Genomic DNA, 18,112 nt, shown 5'->3' with positions numbered 1-18,112 from the left:
AAGTCCTATTTATACTAGACTAGTTACTAGGGGTGCAGAAATGAGTAAATGATGCAGAAATCTACTTCCGGGCCCACTTGGTGTGTGCTTGGGTTGAGCATTGAAGCTTTCACGTGTAGAGGTCTTCCTTGGAGTTGAACGCCTATTTGTAACTTGTTTCTGGCATTTGACTCTGCTTCACAACTTGTTTTTGGCGTTTAACGCCAGAATAGGATAGAAAGTTGGCGTTAAACGCCAGAATAGGGCAGAAAGCTGGCGTTAAACGCCAGTTTGCGTTATCTAAACTCGGACAAAGTATGGACTATTATACATTTCTGGAAAGCTCTGGATGTCTACTTTCCAACGCAGTTAAGAGCGCGCCAATTGGACTTCTGTAGCTCTAAAAATTTCATTTCAAGTGCAGGAAGGTCAGAATCCAACAACATCTGCAGTCCTTTGTCAGCCTCTGAATCAGATTTTTGCTCAGATCCCTCAATTTCAGCCAGAAAATACCTGAAATTGCAAAAAAACACACAAAATCATAGTAAAGTCCAAAAATGTGAATTTTGCTTAAAACCTAATAATGCCAATGTGGAGCACGACTTTAACCACTCAGTTTCAAGCTTTTCACTTGGACCTTCATGACACAAGCACATGGTTAGGGACAGCTTGATTTAGGCGCTTAGGCCTGGATTTTATTTTCTTGGGCCCTCCTATCCACTTATGCTCAAAGCCTTGGATCCTTTTTACCCTTGCCTTGTGGTTTTAAGGGCTATTGGCTTTTTCTGCTTGCTTTTTCTTTTTCTTTCTTTTTCTTTTAATTTTTCCTTTTTTTCTTTTTTTTCACTGCTTTTTCTTGCTTCAAGAATCAATTTCATGATTTTTCAGATTATCAATAACATTTCTCTTTGTTCATCATTCTTTCAAGAGCCAACAATTTTTAACATTCATAAACTTCACTATCAAAAATATGCACTGTTCAAGCATTCATTCAGAAAATAAAAAGTATTGCCACCATATCAAAATAATTGAACTAATTTCAAGATAAAATTTGAAATTCAAGTACTTCTTGTTCTTTTGTAATTAAGCACATTTTTCATTTAAGAGAGGTGAAATATTCATGGAATTATTCATAGCTTTAAGACATAGACACTTAGACACTAATGATCATGTAATGAAGACACAAGCATAGGTGACACAATAAGCATAAAAATCGAAAACAGAAAAATAAATAGACAAGGAGATTAAGGAATGAGTCCACCTTAGTAAGGGTGGTGTCTCCCTCTTGAAGAACCAATGGAGCGCCTAAGCTCCTCTATGTCTCTTCCTTGCCTTTGTTGCTCCTCCCTTATAGCTCTTTGATCTTCTCTAATCTCATGGAGAATGATGGAGTGCTCTTGGTGCTCCACCCTTAGTTGGTCCATGTTGTAACTCAAGCCTTTCAAAAGAGGTGTTGAGTTGCTCCCAATAGTTGTGTGGAGGAAATTGCATCCCTTGAGGCATCTCAGGGATTTCTTGATGAGGATCTTCCTCATGGTCTTGTTGAGGTCCATGAATGAGCTCTCTTGTTTGCTCCATCCTTTTCTTAGTAATGGGCTTGTCCTCTTCAATAGGGATGTCTCCTTCTATGTCAATCCCAGCCAAATCTCATAGATGACAAATAAGATGAGGAAAGGCTAACCTTGCCAAGGTGGATGACTTGTCAGCCACCCTGTAGAGTTCTAGAGGTATGATCTCATGAACTTCCACTTCCTCCCCAATCATGATACTATGGATCATGATGGTCCGATCCACAGTCACTTCAGATCGATTACTAGTAGGAATGATGGAGCGTTGGATGAACTCCAACCATCCTCTAGCCACAGGCTTAAGGTCCGGTCTTCTCAATTGAACCGGATTACCTCTTGAGTCTCTTTTCCATTGAGCTCCTTCCACATATATGTCCATGAGGACTTGGTCCAACCTTTGATCAAAGTTGACCCTTCTAGTGTAGGGGCATGCGTTTTCTTGCATAATTAGCAAGTGGAACGCCAACCTTACATTTTTCGGACTAAAATCTAAGTATTTCCCCCGAACAATTGTAAGCCAATTCTTTGGATTCGGGTTCATACTTTGATCATGGTTCCTAGTGATCCATGCATTGGCATAGAACTCTTGAACCATTAAGATTCCGACTTGTTGAATGGGGTTAGTAAGAACTTCCCAACCTCTTCTTCGGATTTCATGTCGGATCTCCGGATACTCATTTTTTTTAGCATGAAAGGGACCTCAGGGATCACCTTCTTCTTGGCCACAACTTCATAGAAGTGATATTGATAGACCTTTGAGATGAATCTCTCCATCTCCCATGACTCGGAGGTGGAAGCTTTTGCCTTCCCTTTCCTCTTTCTAGAGGTTTCTCCGGCCTTATGTGCCATAAATGGTTATGGAAAAACAAAAAAAAGTAATACTTTTACCACACCAAACTTAAAAGGTTTGCTCGTCCTCGAGCAAAAGAAGAAAGAAAGAAGGGGAAGAAGAAGAAAATGAAGGAGATGGAGGGAGATAGTGGTTCGGCCAAGAGGGGGAAAGGTGTTTGTGTTGTGTGAATATGAAGGAGTAGTGAGGGGTTTATATAGGGTGAGGGGAGGGTTGGGATTCGGTCATTAGGGTTAGGCTTGGGAGGAAAAAGTGTTTGAATTTGAAAGTGAGGTAAGTGGGGTTTTAGGGAAGAGATATGGAGGTGATTGGTGAAGAGGTGATGGGGAAGAGTGAATGAGTTGATTGGTGAGGAGTATTTGGGGAAGAGTGTTGTGAGAAGGTAGATGGAGATCCTGTGGGATCCACAGATCCTGAGGGGTCAAGGATGTATCATCCCTGCTCCTATTAGGCGTGCAAAATGCCCTTACTGTGCAATCCTGGCATTTAACGCCAGATTACTGCTTGTTTCTGGCGTTAAACGCCAGCTTTTATTCCTTTTCTGGCGTTAAACGCCAGGCTGCAACCTATTTCTGGAATTTAACGCCAGATTGTAGCCTATTTCTGGTGTTTAACACAAGTCTGGTGCTTGTTTCTGGTGTTTAACGTGCAGAATGGTGCTAGACTGGGCGTTAAACGCCCATTCTGCTACCCTTACTGGCGTTTAAACGCCAGTAAGTTGCTCCTCTAGGGTGTGCTATTTTTAATGCTATTTTTTATTTTTCTTGAATTTTTGCAGTTGTTTTTGTGACTCCATATGATCATCAACTTAAAAAATGAAATAACATAGATAAATAAAAATTGGGTTGCCTTCCAATAAGCGCTTCTTTAATGTCAATAGCTTGACAGTGAGCTCTCATGGAGCTTCACAGATGTTCAGAGCATTGTTGGGACCTCCCAACACCAAACTTAGAGTTTGAATGTGGGGGTTCAACACCAAACTTAGAGTTTGACTGTGGGGGCTTTGTTTGACTCTGCATTGAGAAAAGCTTTTCTTGCTTCCTCTCCATGGTTACAGAGGGAGATCCTTGAGTTTCAAACACAAGGTATTCCTCATTCAATTGAAGGACCAACTCTCCTCTATCCACATCAATCACAGCTTTTGCTGTGGCTAGGAAGGGTCTTCCAAGGATGATGGATTCATCATCATCCTTCCCAGTGTCTAGGATTATGAAATCAGCAGGGATGTAAAGGCCTTTGACCTTTACTAGCACGTCCTCTACCTATTTATAAGCCTTTTTCATGGATTTGTCTGCCATCTCTAATGAGAATGTGGTAGCCTACACCTCAAAGATTTCCAATTTCTCCATTACAGAGAGTGGTATTAAATTTATGCCTGACCCCAGGTCACACAGAGCCTTCTCAAAGGTCATGGTGCCTATGGTACAGGGAATTAGGAATTTACCAGGATCCTGTTTCTTTTGAGGTAAAGTGTGCTGAACCCAGGTATTCAGTTCATTAATGAGCAATGGAGGCTCATCCTCCTAAGTCTCATTACCAAATAGCTTGGCATTTAGCTTCATAATTGCTCCTAAATACTGGGCAACTTGCCCTTCAACAATGTCTTTATCTTCTTTAGAAGATGAATAGTCATCAGAGCTCATGAATGGTAAAAGGAGGTTCAATGGAATCTCTATGGTCTCTAGGTGAGCCTCAGATTCCTTAGGTTCCTTAGTTGGAAACTCCTTTTTGTCCAGAAGACATCCCATGAGGTCTTCTTCACTGGGATTCACATCCTCCTCATCCTATGTGCATTCAGCCACACCCAGTAAGGTTATGGCCTTGCATTCTCTTTTTGGGTTCTTTTCTGTATTGCTTGGAAGAGTACTAGGAGGAGTTTCAGTGACTTTTTTACTCAGCTGGCCCACTTGTGCCTCTAAATTTCTAATGGAGGACCTTGTTTCATTCATAAAACTTAGTGTGGCCTTAGATAGATCAGAGACTATGTTTGTTAAGCTAGAAGGATTCTGCTCAGAATTCTCTGCCTGTTACTGAGAAGATTATGGAAAAGGCTTGCTATTGCTAAACATGTTTCTTCCACCATTATTATTGTTAAAGCCTTGTTGAGGCTTTGTTGATCCTTCCATGAGAAATTTGGAGGATTTCTCCATGAGGGATTATAGGTGTTTCCATAGGCTTCACCCATGTAATTCACCTCTGCCATTGTAGGGTTCTCAGGATCATAAGCTTCTTCTTCAAAAGATGCTTCTTTAGTACTGTTGGATGCATTTTGCAATCCATTCAGACTTTGAGAAATCATGTTGACTTGTTGAGTCAACATTTTGTTCTGAGCCAATATGGCATTCAGAGCATCAATTTCAAGAACTCCTTCCTTTGAGGCATCTTATTATTCACAGGATTCCTTTTAGAAGTGTACATGAACTGGTTATTTGCAACCAAGTCAATGAGTTCCTGAGCTTCTGCAGGTATTTTCTTCAGGTGAATCGATCCACCTGTAGAATGGTCCAATGACATCTTAGACAATTTAGATAGACCATCATAGAATATATCCAGGATGGTCCATTCTGAAAGCATGTCAGAAGGACATTTTTTGGTCAGTTGCTTGTATCTCTCCCAAGCTTCATAGAGGGATTCATCTTCTTTATGTTTGAAGGTTTGAATATCCACTCTAAGTTTGCTCAGCTTTTAAGGAGGAAAGAACTTGACTAAGAAAGCCGTGACCAGCTTATCCCAAGAGTTCAGGCTATCTTTAGGTTGAGAGTCCAACCATACTCTAGCTCTATCTCTTACAGCAAAAGGGAAAAGCATAAGCCTGTAGACCTCGGGATCAACCTCATTGGTCTTAACAGTATCACAGATCTGCAAGAATTCAGTTAAGAACTGAAAAGGATCTTCTGATGGAAGTCCATAAAACTTGTAATTCTATTACATTAGAGAAACTAATTGAGGCTTTAGCTTAAAATTATTTGCGCATTAGAGAAACTAATTGAGGCTTTAGCTTAAAATTATTTGCTCCAACGGCAGGGATTGATATGCTTCTTCCATGTAACTTGGAATTTGGTGCAGTAAAGTCACCAAGCATCTTCCTTGCATTGTTGTGGGTTCGGCCATGTCTCTTCCTTTTTCGAAATTCTTTGTAAGGTTTTCTCTGGATTGTTGTGCTTTAGCTTCTTCTTCAGAGTCCTTTCAGGTTCAGGATCTGCTTCAACAAGAATGTCCTTGTCCTTGCTCCTACTCATATGAAAAAGAAGAGGACAGAAAAGGAAGAGGAATCTTCTATGTCACAGTATAGAGATTTCTTTATGTCAGTAGAAGAATAAGAATGAAGGAAGAAGAAGAAAAATTCGAACACAGAGAAGGGAGGGGTTCGAATTTTGAGAAGAGAAGTGTTAGTAGATAAATAAATAAATAGAAAGAGATGAGAGAGAGGAGAAAATTTGAAAATTAGACGAAAAGAAAAGAAAAATATTTTTGTTTTTATTTTAATTATTAGTTAGAATTTGAAAATAAGGAGAAAAAATAAAATTAAAATTAAAATTTGAAATAATTAGTTAATTAAAAAGAATTTTGAAAAAGAGGAAGGTGATTTTCGAAAATTAGAGAGAGAAAAGTAGTTAGGTGGTTTTAAAAAGGATAAGAATTAGTAAAACAAACAAAAAGTCAATTAGTTAGTTGAAAAAGATTTGAAAATCAATGTTGAAAAGATAAGGAGTTAGAAAAGATTTTTGAAATTGATTTTGAAAAAAATATGATTTGAAAAAGATATGTTTGAAAAGATATGATTGAAAAGATATTTTGAGAAAGATTTGAAAAAAAATTTAGAAAGATTTGATTTTGAAAATTTAAAATTGATTAATTGACTAACAAGAAACTAAAAGATATGATTCTAGAATTTAAAGATTGAACCTTTCTTAACAAGAAAGTAACAAACTTCAAATTTTTGAATCAATCACATTAATTGTTAGTAAAGTTTTCGAAAATTTGAAATAAAGAAAAGAAAAAGATTTTGAAAATCAATTTAAAAAAAATTGAAAATATAAAAGAAAAATGAAAAAGATTTGATTTTTGAAAAAGTCTTGAAAAGATAAGATTTTTTTTAAAAATTGAAATCTTGACTTGACTAACAAGAAACAACTAATTTTAAAAATTTTTGAATAAGTCAATCCAAAGATTTCGAAATTTATAAGAGAAATCAGGGAAAGATGTATTTTTTATTTTTGAATTTTAATGAGAGAGAGAAAAACAACTAAATGACTCAAGACATAAAAATTTTAGATCAAAACACATGATGCATGCAAGAACACTATGAATGTCAAGATGAACACCAAGAATACTTTGAAGATCAAGATGAACATCAAGACTTATTTTTGAAAAATTTTTCAAGAAAAAAGAAACATGCAGGACACCAAACTTAGAAATTTTTCATGTTTAGACACTATGAATTCAAAAATGCATATGAAAAATAACAAACCACACAAAACAAGAAAATATGAAGATAAAACAAAAAGACTTGTCAAGAACAACTTGAATATCATGAAAGAATGCAATGCATGAAATTTTCGAAAAATGCACAAATTTTTAAAACATGCAATTGACACCAAACTTAAAAATTGACACTAGACTCAAACAAGAAACACAAAAAAAAATTTTGGTTTTTATGATTTTATAAAAATTTTTATTTTTCTTTTCTTTTTTTTCAAAAAATTTTTGGAAAAATGAAAAATAAGAAAAATTTTTGAAAGATTTTTGAAAACTTTTTGAAAATAAAATAAGAAGAAAATTACCTAATCTGAGCAACAAGATAAACCGTCAGTTGTCCAAACTCGAACAATCCCCGGCAACGCACCAAAAACTTGGTGCACGAAATTGTGATCTTAATGGCGCCAACAACTTGGTACGCACAATTGTAATATCACTCTTTTTCACAACTTCGCACAACTAACCAGCAAGTGCATTGGGTCATCCAAGTAATAAACCTTACGTGAGTAAGGGTCAATCCCACGGAGATTATCGGCTTGAAGCAAGCGATGGTCACCTTATAAATCTCAATCAGGCGGATTCAAATGGGTTATGGAGTTTTGATAATTAAAATATAAATAAAACATAAAATAAAGATAGAGATACTTATGTAAATCATTGGTGAGAATTTCAGATAAGCGTATAGAGATGCCTCATTCCTTTTGAATCTCTCCTTTCCTACTGCCTTCATCCAATCCTTCATACTCCTTTCTGTGGCAAGCTGTATGTAGGGCATCACTGTTGTCAATGGCTACTTCCCATCCTCTCAGTGAAAAAAGGTCCTCTACGGTTTTCCGCATGGCTAATCAACTGTTGGTTCTCGATCGTGTAGGAATAGGATTTACTATCCTTTTGCATCTGTCACCACGCCCTACAGTCGTGAGTTTGAAGCTCGTCACAGTCATCCCATCCGAGATCCTACTCATAATACCACAAACAAGGTTTAGACTTTTTGGATCTCAAGAATGCTGTCAATGGATTCTAGCTTATACCACGAAGACTCTGATCTCACGGAATGGAAGGCTCTGTTGTCAGAAGAGGCAACCATGCATCGTGGACTAGGAATCCAAGAGATACACACTCTATCTTTCGTAGGTAGAACGGAAGTGTTTGTCAGGCACGCGTTCATAAGTGAGAATGGTGATGAGTGACCCGGATCATCACATTCATCAGGTTGAATTGCAAATGAATGTCTTAGAATGAGAATAAGCATGAATTGAATAGAAAATAGTAGTAATTGCATTAATTCTCGAGGAATAGCAGAGCTCCACACCCTTAATCTATGGTGTGTATAAACTCCACGTTGAAAGTACATAAGTGATAGAGGTTCAGGCATGGCCGTGAGGCCAGCCCCCAATGTCTAAGATCGCATAAACTGATCAAAGATAGATACCAAGATCCAAATACAATAGTAAAAAGTCCTATTTATACTAGACTAGTTACTAGGGGTACAGAAATGAGTAAATGATGCAGAAATCCACTTCCGGGCCCACTTGGTGTGTGCTTGGGCTGAGCATTGAAGCTTTCACATGTAGAGGTCTTCCTTGGAGTTAAACACCAATTTGTAACTTGTTTCTGGCATTTGACTCTGCTTTGCAACTTATTTTTGGCGTTTAACGCCAGAATAGGGCAGAAAGCTGGCGTTAAACGCCAGTTTACATCGTCTAAACTCGGGCAAAGTATGGACTATTATATATTGCTGGAAAGCCCTGGATGTCTACTTCCCAACGCAGTTGAGAGCGCGCCAATTGGACTTCTGTAGGTTCAAAAATTCCATTTCAAGTGCAGGGAGGTCAGAATCCAACAACATCTGCAGTCCTTTGTCTGCCTCTGAATCAGATTTTTGCTCAGGTCCCTCAATTTCAGCCAGAAAATACCTGAAATCATAGAAAAACACACAAACTCATAGTAAAGTCCAGAAATGTGAATTTTGCTAAAAAACTAATAAAATATACTAAAAAATAACTAAATCATACTAAAAATTATGTAAAAAAATGCCAAAAAACGTATAAATTATCCGCTTATCAGGTGAACTCAAAGTGAATGGGTGCTACGTCACCGTCAACTTCTGCCGATCAAAAATGATACCAACATGTAGAGAAAAAAGATACAGATACTTTTACTGAATTAGATTTTTTATTGGAGTTACGGATTGCAAAAAATCGAAGCCGGAAGTTCATGCCATCCATGGAATCACGTTCTCTTTCTTTTCCTTCAATAATAAACGCTGATGATGATGATTATCAATGGGATTTGGCTTGCTTAATGTTTAGATGACATAGGGGGTACGCATCACTTATTTATACTGCTGAGTCAGTGATTTAAGTTATAAATATCTTAAACGGATAATTATGAAAATTGGATATATTAAAATACAAGTAATAATATATATGAGTTATTAATATAAATGACATTAGCAACATAACCATAAAAGATATACGGTGAAACATTAGCAAAATTAAATTCATCAAAGAGTATCGATATTTACTCATATCAACGGATATTGAGTTCGATAATAATATTATTAACTAAAATCTATTTTTAAATTAAAAATATTAATTACTCAAATTAAAATATATATAATTTTCATTATTTATAAATTACTAAAATTATATTATTAATTATGTAAAATATTTTATCATAATAAAAATATATATAAGAATTTGAATTTAATTGAACTCTAAAGTAGTTATAAAATTAATTTAATTACTTATAATAAAATAATTTTTAAAAATAAGAAACTCCAATTTATAAAATAAATTAAAATTTATTTATATTTATATTTTAAAAAATGTGGGTCGTTACACTTCTTATTGAGATTGGAACTCTCTGGATAGATGCAAGGATTATAGTTCACCCGACTTGTTCCGGATTAAGAAATTGAGAGTACTAATATAATTGATAACTTGTATTGAGACCGTTGAGATTTACTAAGATTGTTGAAATAAATGATGTTAATTGATATTATTGAGACTAAATATTGTTAATATTAATTGTTAGAAACTGAGAAAACCGAAAGGGCTTAATACTAGAATGAAAAATAATGATATTGAGATGATTAATAGCTTAGTGTTGGAAAGAATTGAGATTAGAGACAGTTGACAAGGACTAGGACTAAATAATTTTATCCTGTTTGGACAGAAAGGACCCTAGGCTTGAACCTTGAATGATTGGAGTTTAGAATTGCCTAGCGGGTTAGTATTGATAAACCACTATTTTATGGTTTATATTGTGTTTTATTGAGTAGTTTTATCAAGCTTTTCACCTACTTATTCATATGATTTGCATGTATTTACAATTCCTTCCTAAAAATATCCTATGATTAATAACTTGCTTCCTAAGGACCTTTTTGTTGTATATTTTTATCTTCCTTCGTACCATTCGATACCGTGATCTGTATGTTAAGTGTTTCAGGCTTCATAGGGCAGGAATGGCGTAAGGAATGAAGAGGAAGCATGCAAAAATGGAAGGAACACAAGGAAATTGAGAAGATGACCAGCGAGAAGTCACGCGGTCGCATGGCTCACGCGACCGCGCAAAATGGAAGAAATCAGAGTGACGCGTTCGCGTGCCTGACGCGACCGTGTGGATTGGAAGCTGCACGAACGACGCGAATGCGTGGATGACGCGCACGCGTGATACGAAAAACGCTAAGTGAGGCAATCGCGTGGACGACGCGGACGCATGACGTGCTTGATTTGCAGAATTACAAAAGTCGCTGGCAGAGATTCTGGGCCGCATTTCAACCCAATTTTTGGCCCAAAAACACAGATTAAAGTCAGGGAACATGCAGAGACTCAACATGCTTTCATAACTCACAATTTTAGGTTTTAGATGTAGTTTTTAGAGAGAGAGGTTCTCTCCTCTCTCTTAGGATTAGGATTAGGATTTTTAGAAATTAGGAATATTTTCATCTTCATCAATTACAGGTTCAATGTTCCTTTTATTTGTTTTCTCAATTTAATTTATGGATTTCTATGTTCAACTCAACTTCTTTATTTGGCTATAACTGCCCATGTTACATTTGATATCATTATCAATTCATGATTTTGAGGTATTTCAATTTATTATTACTCTCTTTTATTTATGTTACTGTTGCTCCCAATCCGAAGACATTTTTATTCTAGTAGATTTACTTTTTCCCTTTTGGTCTTGGTTAAGAAATCAGTAACTCAGGAGTTATTAGACTCAACGTGATCGATAATCGCTATCTTTGCTAATTAGCTTCAACTTCTATAATCCCAATCTTTTTCTAGGAATTAACTAGGATTTGAAGATCAAACTAATTAGTCACTTGATCTTCCCTTGCACTAGCAAAGGTTAACTAAGTGGAATTAAGATTCAATTTTCATCATCATTGATAAGGATAACTAGGATAGAACTTCCAATATCTCATACCTTGCCAAAAGTTTATTTTACAGTTATTTATTTATTTTACCTGCCATTTAAATTACTTGTTCCTCATCTTTAAAACCCCGATTTACAATCTTCATAACCAATAATAAGAACATACCTCCCTGTAATTCCTTGAGAAGACGACCCGAGGTTTAAATACTTTGGTTATCAATTTATTTAAGGGTTTGTTACTTGTGACAACCAAAACGTTTGTACGAAGGGATTTTCTATTGGTTTAGAATCTATACTCACAACGCGACTATATTTTTATAAAATTCTTTACTAGCAAAAATCCTAACGTCAAAATGGTGTCGTTGTCGGGGAATTGCAAACGTGTGCCTTATTATTGGTTATTGTAAATATTTTTCAAAAAAAATATTTTTCTTTTACTTGTTTATTTGTTTTCTCTCTTCCCTCTTATTTCTGATAGCTATTATGAATTCTCACCCCTCTCACTTTGAGTTTGGTTCTAATTTTGTTGGAAGGAATGGAAGCTATAACAGGACTATGCATCAAGGTCTAAGCAATCAAAGATGGATGGAGCCACGAGGATCTGATCACCCCTTTAGGCAACAACATCCTCCTAGATATCATGGAGAAAGACCATTTTACAATGCATGCCCAACTGATAGATTTGGTGGACCACCTTGTAACTACCAACAAGCCCCACCCTGTGCTCAGAGACCATCCTCTCGACATAACTTCAAACCACCACACTCACAAGCATCTTTTCACCATTCACTACCACATGATCATTATCCACCCTAATGCCAATCCAATTACTCCTAAGAACTACCACTCCCCTATACACCATGTTCACATTCATCGAGCCAAGAATCACAGGTTCGCTTTGAAGAATCAGTAAACCAATTTAATGCAACCCTTCATCAACTGGAGCAAGCAATAAATCAATTATCTTCCAGACGTTCAGACACTCAACAGACTCCCATGGCTTCATTTGGGGAATCTAATAAAGAACGCAGCACGAAAAAGACACTAGAAGCTCCAGTGGACAGCATAGAGCATAACTTCGTACTGGAACAAATAGAGGAAGCTGTCATTGTAGAAGAAGAATAGTTGGTTGAAGATTTAGGAGATACCGAACCGCCACCTAAATCCAGAGTTGTGGAGAATTCCGTCAAGGATGTTACAATTGATGCTAAAGAGGATGTTGCGCAGTCCCCAATGCAGATTTCTTATGAAGAACTGGACAGAATAACCCAAGATACAAGTTTCCTTGATGATGATGATCACAAGCCAAGTTCTCTTAGTAACGAACTTGCATCCACAAGTGAATTCTTTGAGATGGAAGAATCTCCCCTAAGTGAATATGAAGATGATGCAGATGTCGACTTTTCTCAACCTCCTATTTATGACTCAAGTGATGAGGAAGATATCAATGACTTTGATCAAGACATGGGAGAAGTTGAAGAAATTTGCAAAGAGGTGGAGGAATTCACTGAAGACCACAAGAGAGTAAAGCTTGCAGAACCACTGAAAACACCTATCCCAAGGCCACTACCACCAGACACAACCTTCAAGTGGGTAAACTCCTTGACCTTTCTCTTCAATTTTCCACTTGAATATGGTTTACTTGAAACAGATGGCCAGCTTAAAGCTCTTTACGGCTTTAAGAGTAAAAGGGAAATGGCTCATACTCAAAGCTGGTGCACAAGGTTCAATAAGGTTCCACGCTTCAACTTGAAGTGCACAGATTGGTATCATGTTCAATCGAATGGATCTCGGAAAACGTTTGGTCATCTTGGTGAGAATACAATTTCTGAGCCACCCGGATGGAAGAATATAGATCAAGCCAAAGGCGGATTTAAAAGCAAAGTTTGGGATCCTAGAAAATATTCTGATATTCGTCATCCAGGGAGCCTGAGAATTTGTTTGAAGCTGCTCAGAAGCTTCACGTGCCTAGTTTGGGACCCCGGAGGCTGTTGGCATTCCAAACATTGGTGGAGATTTTTAGATGAATACAAGCACAAGCCACCATAGCAGGAAACTCATCAAAAGTCCAACTTAAGGACTTTAACTAAAAGTGCTAGGTGGGAGACAATCCACCATGGTATTATCGTTCCTCTTTCAATTTTAATTCTAGTTTGTTTTATTTGTTTTTGAGTTTTGATTGAACCTGTAATCATGCATACTTGCATAGCATTCATATTAAGCATTGCATTTTGCATACTGCATTATAAATACATAAATAAATAAATTCGCACACGACGCGACAGCGTCGCTGACGCGTCCGTGTCGCAGGTGCATTAGGGAGAAGAGAAAAGTGAACAGAGAGTCACGCGAGAGCGTGGCTGGAGGCGTGCTGCAGAACTGAAGATTGACGGTTTAGAAGTTATAGTAAACTCTCGTTATAAGTATAGTTACTAAACCAAGCAATCAACCTTTCTCACAAACGTTTTGGTTGTCACAAGTAACAAACCCCTAAATAAATTGATAACCGAAGTATTTAAACCTTGGGTCGTCTTCTCAAGGAATTGCAGGGAGGTGTGTTCTTATTATTGGTTATGAGTTTTGTAAATTGGGGGTTTTGAAAGTGAGGAACAAGTAAATTAAATGACAAATGAAATAAATAAATGACTGTAAAATAAACTTTTGGCAAGATATGAAAATTCAGAAGTCCTATCCTAGTTACTCCTATAAGAATGGAAGTTAATCCCACTTAGTTAACCTTTGCGTAAGCAAGGGAAAATCAAGTGAACCAATTGGTTAGATTTCCCAAGTCCTAGCCAACTCCTGAGAAAAGACTAGAGTTAGTGGAATTCCAGTTAATTAGCCGACATAACAATTAATCATGAATAGTTGATAACTCAAGAGCTTTCAGTTAATCAATTAAAGCCAATAATATAAAAAGCTAAATAAGAATCATAAATATCTGAAAATACCTCAAATGTAATTAAATATAAAATTAAATCTAAAATAAAAAGATTTGTGAATCAAATGGGCAACATAAGTAATTAACAGATAAAAGTATTAGAGTATCTAAAAGTAGAAGAGAAACATAAATTAAAGAACCTTGAACCTGTGATGAAGAAGTAATATTCCTAATTTCTTAAAATTTTAATCCTAAATCCTAAGAGAGAGGAGAGAGCCTCTCTCTCTAAAAACTACATCTAAAACCTAAAATTGTGAGTAATGAAAGCATCATTATGAATGGATGCATTCTCCCACTTTATAGCCTCTAATCTGTGTTCTCTAGGCCGAAAATTTGGTCAAAAACAGCCCAGAAATCACTGATTGTGAAATCTGGTCCGTACAGGTCACGGTAAAGTGACACGGAGGCGTCATCCACGCGTTTGCGTGGAATGAGATTCGCAGATGCGACGCATCCGCGTGGAGTGCACGTTCACGTCGCCTATATGTACGGCCACTATAGCGAATTATATATCAAATCAAAGCCCCGGTCGTTAGCTTTCCAATGCAAGTGGAACCGCATCATTTAGACCTTTGTAGCTCAAGTTATGATCGTTTTGGTGCAAGAGGGTCAGGCTGGACAGCTTAGTAGTTTCTTCAACTTCTTGTATTCCTTCCACTTTTGCATGCTTCCTTTTCATCCTCTAAGCTATTCTTGCCCTGTAATCCTTGAAATCACTTAACACACATATCAAGGCATCGAATGATAATAAGAGAGGATTTAAAATTAACTAAATTAAGACCAAAGAAACATGCTTTCAATCATAGCACAAAATCAGGAAAGAGAATGTAAAACCATGCAAATCATATGAATAAGTGGGCAAAGGCTTGATAAAAACCACTCAATTGAGCACAAGATAAACCATAAAATAGTGGTTTATCAACATCCCCACACTTAAACATTAGCATGTCCTCATGCTAAGCTCAAGAGAAGCTATAAGGGAGTGAAGAGGAATGATAGAATATATGAAATGCAACCTATCTATATGAATGCAACTACATGCAAAAGGTTTCTACCTACTTGGTTAAAAGCAAACAAGTTCTCCAAGACAAATATGAACTAAATTCCACTAATTCAAATCGTACAATAAAAAGCAAGTAAACTTATAAGAAGATAGCTCATGAAAGCAGGGAACGTAGAATCAAGCATTGAACCCTCACTGGTAGTGTATATCACTCTAGTCTCTCAAGTGTATAGGGTAATCCACTCTACTCTTCCCTAGTCATACTTTCTAAACTTTGTTCTTCATCTAATCAATCAACAATTATTTAATGTATACATACAAACATCATGAAGTCTTTTTCAAGGTTGTAATGGGGCTAAGGCAAGGGTAAGGGTATATATATAAGGCTAAGTGAGCTAATAATTGAACCCTTGATTTGTCTAAGATGTCACCTAACATATACATACTCTATGTAAGTATATAAATATACTAAATAATGGACATATAGAATGGAACAAAATAAAGATTGCAATCATAGAGAAGAAAAACACACAAGAATAAAATTTTATGGTTAAATAATGTAACCATACAATTAAGCTCAAAATCTCACAGGTTGTGTGTTCTTTGGCTCAAAAACCATGTTCCAAATACAACTTCAAACAAATTTAACACGAAAAATTTTGATTTTAAATTAGTGAAATTTTTTCAAAAATAGGGTCTTAAAAAGAAATTTATTATTTCTCAATCAAGTAGAATATGCATAAAATCAAACAAATATACAATTAAACATGCAAATGCAACAATGAACTAACAAATAAAATAAAACATTGGTGTTGAGAAGAGAATAGCTAACCCGTGGAGATTGGTATCGACCTCCCCACACTTAAAGATTGCACCGTCCTCGGTGCATGCAAAGCTGTGTAGATGGATGGGGGTTGTGGTTTCTCAGCTTGTGCTCTTTTTGTTCTTTTCCTTGCTGGTGGTTTGTGACTAGCTTTCTTTTCACCCTTCTTGGTGGCCATCCTGAAAAGGGAAAAAAGTAAGTAACTTTAAAACCAAGGGTTAGAGCAAGGAAGATGATAGTATAAATGATAATCAATGCACGGTAAAGAAGGATGTTGTTAACACATGGTCATGACTACATATGAAAAGGTCATCAATGAAAATATAGCAAGTGCATGTAATGGCAATTAGATGCAAGATGTTTATTGGCATGCTGGCAAAGGCATGAGTAGCATAGATCAAGCACTAAATGTCCAAGTTAGATTATCATTTCTTTCAAACGAATAAGTTGTTTGTATTGACAATTATATTTAATTAAAAAAAAGGGTTTTGTGAAAAGCAGGCATTAGAGCAGTAGAATAGAATAATTTAAAATAATGCACATTGCGATACGGGCTTTTTCACAAACACTTAGCATGTATGGTAAATATGTTATTGAAAGTATTGAATTTTGAACATGCAAGTGACCCTAAAAATAATTAATAATTGTCAAACAATTCCTAATTAATCCATAGCAAAATATAGAAAATAATGATCCAAGTAAATTTCCAACACCAATTAAAAGAAAAAGAAAGAAAAAGAAAGTAAGGAAGAAAGAAATAAGAAGGGAAAGAAAAGATTTAGATTTGGGGAAGAAAAGATGAGATATTTGGCTGATTTAGATAAGCTGTGTAGTGCAAGTGACGCAGATGCATGGGGGACGTGGTCGCGCGACTTGCGCTTAAATTAATCGACGCGGTCGCTGATGAGCGGATAATTTGTATGCTTTTTGGCATTGTTTTTAGTATGTTTTTAGTATAATCTAGTTAGTTTTTAGTATATTTTTATTAGTTTTTAGCTTAAATTCACTTTTCTAGACTTTACTATGAGTTTGTGTGTTTTTCTGTGATTTCAGGTATTTTCTGGCTGAAATTGAGGGCCCTGAGCAAAAATCTGATTCCGAGACCAAAAAGGACTGCAGATGCTGTTGGATTCTGACCTCCCTGCACTCAAAGTAGATTTTCTGGAGCTACAGAAGCCCAATTGGCGCGCTCTTAACGGCGTTGGAAAGTAGACATCCTGGGCTTTCCAGCAATATATGATAGTCCATACTTTGCCCAAGATTTGATGGCCCAAACCGGCGTGGCAAATCAGCCTCAGAATTTCCAGCGTTAAACGCTGGAACTAGCATAAAACTTGGAGTTAAACGCCCAAACTGGCATGAGAACTGGCGTTTAACTCCAGAAAACGTCTCTACACATAAAAGCTTCATTGCTCAGCCCAAGCACACACCAAGTGGACCCAGAAGTGGATTTTTACGTCATTTACTCATTTCTGTACACCCTAGGCTACTAGTTTACTATTAATAGGATCTTTTGAGATCGTATCTGTACCTCATGACACTTTACACCTTTCTTTGTGTACTTTCCATAGCATGAGTCTCTAAACCCCATGGTTGGGGGTGAGGAGCTCTGCTGTGTCTTGATGGATTAATGCAATTACTACTGTTTCTCATTCAATCATGCTTGCTTCCATTCTAAGATAACACTTGTTCTCAACCCGGATGAATGTGATGATCCGTGACAATCATCGTCATTCTCAACTATGAACGTGTGCCTGACAACCACCTCCGTTCTACCTTAGATTAAGTAGTTATCTCTTGGATTCTTTAACCGGAATCTTCGTGGTATAAGCTAGAACTGATGGCGGCATTCAAGAGAATCCGGAAGGTCTAAACCTTGTCTGTGGTATTCTGAGTAGGATTCAATGATTGAATGACTGTGACATGCTTCAAACTCCTGAAGGCGGGGCGTTAGTAACAGACGCAAAAGAATCACTGGATTCTACTCCGGTCTGATTGAGAACCGACAGATGGAATGCCGTGCCGTGACAGGGCATTAGGAATCGTTCCAATGAGAGGATGGGAGGTAGCCACTGACAACGGT

The 18,112-nt window shown here is 36.7% G+C and overlaps 1 non-coding gene across 1 annotated transcript; it reads left to right on the top strand.

Moving 5' to 3' along the window:
- Window positions 1–4,965: 4,965 nt before the first annotated feature.
- LOC127741804 (small nucleolar RNA R71) lies at window positions 4,966–5,073 on the top strand. Its single transcript, XR_008003009.1, has one exon. It is a non-coding gene; the product is annotated as a small nucleolar RNA R71 (small nucleolar RNA).
- The last annotated feature ends 13,039 nt before the right edge of the window (window positions 5,074–18,112 follow it).

The sequence above is a fragment of the Arachis duranensis genome, chromosome 9 (genome assembly GCF_000817695.3).
Source record: "Arachis duranensis cultivar V14167 chromosome 9, aradu.V14167.gnm2.J7QH, whole genome shotgun sequence".
Taxonomy (NCBI): domain Eukaryota; kingdom Viridiplantae; phylum Streptophyta; class Magnoliopsida; order Fabales; family Fabaceae; genus Arachis; species Arachis duranensis.
This window is presented reverse-complemented; position numbering and strand designations above follow the sequence as displayed.